Source organism: Taudactylus pleione, unplaced genomic scaffold (genome assembly GCF_031769625.1).
Source record: "Taudactylus pleione unplaced genomic scaffold, aTauple2 ptg000296l, whole genome shotgun sequence".
NCBI lineage: Eukaryota > Metazoa > Chordata > Amphibia > Anura > Myobatrachidae > Taudactylus > Taudactylus pleione.
The window spans coordinates 8,191,936-8,198,515 of record NW_028284698.1 but is presented as its reverse complement, the minus strand read 5'-3'; positions in this window follow the sequence as shown (position 1 = coordinate 8,198,515).

Sequence of the window (6,580 nt, the reverse complement as noted above, 5' to 3'; positions counted from 1 at the left end):
GCGCGACCAAATTTGCCCCCTGTGTGACGTTATTTTGTGGCATGCCCGCATGGCACGCCTCCAAATAACGTCAGGCTGGGGGTAAAGCCCAGCACTCCGTCACTGGCCGGGCTTCCCCCAGCCCTCTCCCGTCAGTGAATGGTCGCGCGGTTTCCATTCACACTCCGGGGACACTCCGGGGGTCCGGCACCGCCGCACAGCTGTGGCGGCCCCCAACCTCCCGATTTGACCACCCGCGGCCCACTTCGGCCGGCGGGTGGAACAGCGGGACAGTGCTGTCCCGCTGAAATCGAGATGCAGGGGAGGGGTGCCGCCCCTCTACAGGTGGCGCCCTTGTGCGACCACACTGGTCGAACACCCCTAGAGCCAGCCCTGGTCTGCACCATCACACAGAGATGCTTGGGGCGTATATAGTAGCAGGCTCACTGAAGCCCACTTGTGTCCATTCCTATGTGAACCAACCACTTAAAACCTGATCACCTAAGTGACATCTGTAGAGCACCTGTTATTAACACACAGTGAGGGCAGCCCTTTTGTGCAAAATAATGGATTCAACCCATATACGCTGTATATTTTTTATACATCTAATAGAAATGCGGTGGCCTTGCTTGTGGAGTTGCTAAATAGTACACACTGTACAGTCGTCTACTTTGTACTCAGGAAGGTTGTTGGGGATAATGGGACCAAAGCTTACTGTTTACATCAGAGGAAAGCAGCCTGTAGCTCTCCGGCTGAACTACAACTCCCAGCATCCTGCTGGACCTGCCGTAGGTTGTTTGTCAACAATGGGTACATTTGAAAATCTACCATGTTTTGCCCACCCAATCAAGTTGGTAGTTCAGAATTGTTTTAAAAAATGAAAGGGGCATGCAGGAGATGCTTTTTGTGGCCATAACAATTCTGGGATTCATCAACCACATGTAGAATATTTCAGCCACTGTGGCAGTGCATCTTCCAACTTTCCATCTAGGAAACAAGATTGGCATTGCAGTGGCAGACAGGATGGCAGTTTAATAAACTTTAAAAATGTTTGTTGTCTGTGCAAAAAGACAGTCAGCAATTCCCCAAACAGCGCACAGTACTTATATGGATACCCTGGGGTACGGCCTGCAGCGTCACAGTACTTCTGTGGATACACTGGGCTACGGCCTGCAGCATCACAGTACTTATATTGAATCTGGATACACTGGGGCATGGCCAGCAGCGTCACAGTACTTATATGGATACACTGGGGTACGGCCTGCAGCATCACAGTACTTCTATGGATACATTGGGGTACAGCACAAAAAACAACTGTTTTTTAACTTTTTTAACTTATTTTTTAAAAAATGTTTTAAACGTTTCTTGACTGATTTTAAAAACAAGAGATATGGTAAGAACTTACCTTTGTTATCTCTGTTTCTACAAAGTCCATAGGGTCCACAGGGTGACCTTGGGGTATAGCTGGATCCTGGATCCTCGGGCACCACGGAGTTAAAGCTTTTAGCTGCTCCCAGGATGCACTTGGGTCCAACCTCCCCTATACCCCGCCCCCGAGCCACAGGCACCTCAGTTGGTAAGCAGCCCAGGCCGGAGAAGGAGACGAAACAGAGAGAAGCAAGACTGGAACACACAAGAACCATACTCACAGAAATGGGAGACGGAAAACCGGTGACCAGTCACAGAGTCCATATGAAGCCAGGTGCGTCAGGGCGGGTGCCCTGTGGACCCTATGGACTTCGTAGAAACAGAGATAACAAAGGTAAGTTCTTACCATATCTCTTGTTTTCTACTTCAGGGTCCATAGGAGTCCACAGGGTGACCTTGGGGATGTCCCAAAGCAGTCCAACTAAGGGCGGGGACGCTCCTGTGCTGATAGGCGAACCCGGCGCCCAAAGGATGCATCCTGAGAGGCAAAGGTGTCAAACGCATAGAACCTCAAAAAGGTCTGAATGGAAGACCAGGTGGCCGCCTTACATAGCTGAACAGCAGAGGCGCCACGGCTAGCAGCCCAAGAAGGGCCCACAGACCGAGTGGAATGAGCCTTAACAGAGGCTGGAACAGGTAAACCCTCCTGCATATAAGCCTCAATAATAACAGAACGAAGCCAACGGGCTAGAGTCTGTTTGTTAGCAGGCCAACCCCTCTTGTGAAAACCAAAGAGGATAAACAAAGAATCCGACTTTCTCACAGAACTAGTCCGGTCCACATAAACCTGGAGTGCATGGAAGGGAAGTCTCCCCAGCCGAAAGATCAGGCGACTGAAAGTCTGGTACAACAATTTCCTGATTAATGTAGAACCTGGAAATCACCTTAGGCAGGAAATCAGGATGAGTGCGAAGCACCGCTCTGTCCTGATGAAAAATCAGAAAAGGGGGACGACAAGAAAGCGCCCCCAAATCTGAAACCCTCCTGGCAGAAGCAATTGCCAAGAGGAAAACAGTTTTAAAAGTTAGCCACTTGAGCTCCACTGACTCCAAGGGCTCAAAAGGCGGACCCTGTAAGGTCCGAAGAACCACCGCCAAATCCCACGGGGCCACAGGTGGCACAAAGGGAGGCTGGATTCTTAAAACTCCCTGGAAAAAGGTGTGTACGTCTGGCATAGCAGCGATCCTGCGCTGGAACCACACCGACAGAGCAGACACGTGCACCTTCAGTGAGGAAAGACGTAATCCTAAATCCAAACCCGACTGAAGGAGAGCCAGAATATGCGAAACCCGGAACACCTGGGGATCATATTTTCTGGCCTCGCACCACTGAAAGTAAGTGTGCCACACTCTGTGATAGATCCTCGCGGAAGCAGGCTTGCGCGCCCTCAGCATGGTGGTAATAACGGAGCTAGAAAAGCCCCGAGACCTCAGGACGGCTGTCTCAAGAGCCACGCCGTCAAAGATAGTCGGCCCAGATCCGGGTGAAGACAGGGCCCCTGAGACAACAGGTCCCACCGTTGAGGTAGGAGGTACGGAGCGTCGATGGACAGGCTCCGCAGATCGGAGTACCATGGTCTTCTGGGCCACGCTGGGGCCACCAGGATCAGTGTGCCTCCGTCCTGTTTGAACTTGCGCAGGACCCGAGGCAGCAGAGATATCGGAGGGAACAAGTAAGCCAGTTGAAACAGCCGTCTCACCGACAGCGCGTCTATCAGACTTGCGCCTGCGTCCCTTGTCCTTGACCCGTACACGGGCAGCTTGTGATTGTGATGGGACGCCATCAGGTCCAGCTCTGGCAGCCCCCACTTGTCCACGAGTAGTTGGAATACCTCTGGATGAAGCGACCATTCCCCGGGATGCACGTCGTAACGGCTGAGGAAGTCTGCCTCCCAATTGAGGACTCCCGGGATGAAGACTGCCGAGAGAGCTGGAAGATAGCGCTCCGCCCAAGCCAGGACGCGGGACACCTCCGACATCGCAGCTCGACTGCGAGTCCCTCCCTGGTGATTGATGTACGTCACCGTGGTGGCGTTGTCTGACTGCACCTGAACGGCCCTTCCGTGAAGAGCGGTGCCGGACAACTGCAGGGCTCTGTACACTGCCCGCAGTTCCAGGATGTTGATGGGAAGAATCGCTTCCTCCGCCGCCCAACGACCCTGAAGTGACAAGGAGCCTGTCACCGCCCCCCAACCCCGGAGACTGGCATCTGTCGTGAGCAGAACCCATTCCGGGATCCAAAAGGGGCGCCCCTCTCGGAGATGAGCTGTCTGCAGCCACCAGGCTAGGGACAGACGCACCTCCGAGGACAACACCAGCATCTGAGAGCGGATCCTGTGTGGCAATCCGTTCCATTCCGAAAGAATCAGCCCCTGCGGGGGCCTGGAATGGAACTGGGCAAACTCCACCATGTCGAATGCCGACACCATGGACCCCAAAACTCTCATCGCTGATTGCACCGACACTCTGCCACTGCTCAGGCAACTGTGAAACCGCAGCTGTAAGGAGGAGACCTTCTCTGGAGTCAGAAAAATCCATTGCTGACGAGAGTCCAGCAGGGCCCCCAAATGAACCATCCGCTGTGATGGGATGAGGGAGGACTTCTTCCAGTTGATCAAACAGCCGTGCACCTGTAGACAAGCGACCGTCAGGTGGAGATGCTGGATCAGTACCTCCGGGGAGCTCGCCAGCAAGAGGAGGTCGTCTAGATATGGTAGCAACCATATCCCCTGGCTCCGAAGGTGAGCCGCCATGACCGCCATCACCTTGGTAAATACCCTTGGTGCCGTGGAGAGACCAAAGGGTAGAGCCCTGAATTGGTAGTGGTTGTGGAGAATAGCAAACCGCAGAAACCGTTGGTGCGATGTTGCTATAGGCACATGGAGGTAGGCGTCCTGGATATCCAGGGAGACCATATAATCCCCCGGTTCCATCGCCAGAATGATGGAACGCAAAGTTTCCATCCTGAATTTGGGAACCCTGAGAAACCTGTTCAGGGACTTCAAATTGAGGATGGGGCGATGAGAGCCATTGGGTTTCTGCACCAGAAACAGCGTAGAGTAATACCCCATCCCACGTTGAGACTGTGGTACGGGTATAATGACCCCCGCCGTCAGCAAGGCCTCTATGGCTTCCTGAACCTGCAAGGCCTTGGTTTTGTCCTGAGAAGGACTTGTGCAAAAAAACTGGCAAGGCGGCCTGTGTCGAAAAGACAGGGCGTACCCCTGGGAGACCACTTCTCGCACCCAGGCATCCGTGGTGATATTGTGCCAGCACTGGGCGAATTGAAGAAGTCGGCCTCCCACTCTGGGGTCCCCCAGAGGGAGGCCCGTCCCATCACGCAGAAGGCTTATCTTCTTGCTTGGAAGAAGGGCGCCTAGCACTCCAGGCTTGCTTCTTTGGCTTTGAGGCGGTCTTGGGTGCGGACTGCCTTGGGAAGGACTGACCCTTTGCCTTGCCCTGAACCCGAAAGGAACGAAAGGCAGAGCTCCGCACCTTAGCAGGTGTCGTAGCTGAAGGGAGGAAGGCTGACTTGGATTTTGCCAGGGTATCTACTATTTTGTCCAGGTCCGGACCAAATAGTAACTCTCCATTAAAAGGTAAGGCCTCCAATCCTTTCTTTGAATCCACGTCTGCTCTCCAAGACCTCAACCACAAGGATCTGCGAGCAGACACTGCTGCTGCCGAAACCCTAGAGGTCAGCAGGCTAGCATCCAAAGATGCTGCTCCAATGTAGGAGGCGGCATCTCTCATCTGTCCTAACAACGCCCTCTGGACATTCGGAGCTTCATCTGTAAACGTGTCCTCCAAGGCGTTGGCCCACCCCTCAATGGCCTTGGCCACCCAGGAGATGGCCATGGACGGCCGGGCTACAGCCCCTGAGAGAGAATAAATAGACTTTAGACAAGTCTCCACCTTCCTGTCCGTAGGATCCTTCAGCGAGGATATAGACGGCAATGGCAAAGTAGCACTCCTGATGAGGCGTGTTACATGGGAATCGACCGCAGGCGGAGTTTCCCATTTCTTACAATGCGCTTCCGGAAATGGATAATTGGATGCCAAGCATTTCTGTGGCAGGAATCGCTTACTGGGCGTCTGCCAGGCCACCGCCATGTGATCAGTCAACTGATCAGACAAGGGGAACGCTGCAGAAGGAACCTTAGCTTTTTTAAAACTAGGATACCTCGACTTGGGAGCGGGTGCCTCATCCTCAATCAGAAGAATGGCCCGCACCGCCCTAACCAGAGCCCGCACATTGATGGAAGACTTAGGCCCTGATTCAGAGCCGTTCGTTAACAGCAGTACGCTCGTTGCATTCCGATGTTGCCGAACCGCGCATGCGTCGGTGTAACACTGCGCATGTGCGTACGGCAGATTGCGAGCTTTTTTTGTCTCGTTCGTCAAATAGGGTACAGGAAGTGACATGTCAAATGTGATTGACAGAACAGGGCGTTTTTGGGTGTTGACGGGGGTGGAGATGAAAAAAGCAGGCGTGGCGAGGTGTTTTTGGGACGTACATACATTATCAGATGCAAACGTCAAATGTGTTCGTACCAACTCATACGTCACTGGATGATCCTCTTTCCCTTCAAAATGCTCGCACAGCTTAGGGTCTGGATTACTCGACCACATTGGCGATAGCCTTCTCCTCCGTCCCGGCACTCCACGATGTAGCATCGATTAATCACGGCTTGTCAGAAAATCAATTAGTGTTGGATTGAAAACCGGCTTGGTATGTGTTTAGAAATCAGTTTTTTGGGTTAGCACAAAACCGTACGCAGGTGGAAATCATAGCTGCTAATGTCAGGATTACACAATCAATTTGCGTACATTTGTGGGGGTTTCTTTTGGGGTTAATTTTTGGTTTTTGGCCTATTGTAACAATAATGTCATCATGTTTGTGTTTTTTTGCCCATTTTGCTTTTGGCAGGTGAATTTGCATCCTTATGTAAATTGTAAAACGTTCCTTAAAGAGCCCTTTTTTTTTTTCATGTAAAATGTTGTTGTTGCACATTTTTGCCTTGTGGGCCAGGATTAAATGTAAACCATTTTTACAATAATGTCAGAATACAAAGTCGTACATTTTTTGCAAATTTATTGCTATTAAAAAACAATATCATGCACATATTTTACACAAACATTTTTTGCAGTGTTCATTCCAAAATATTTAATAA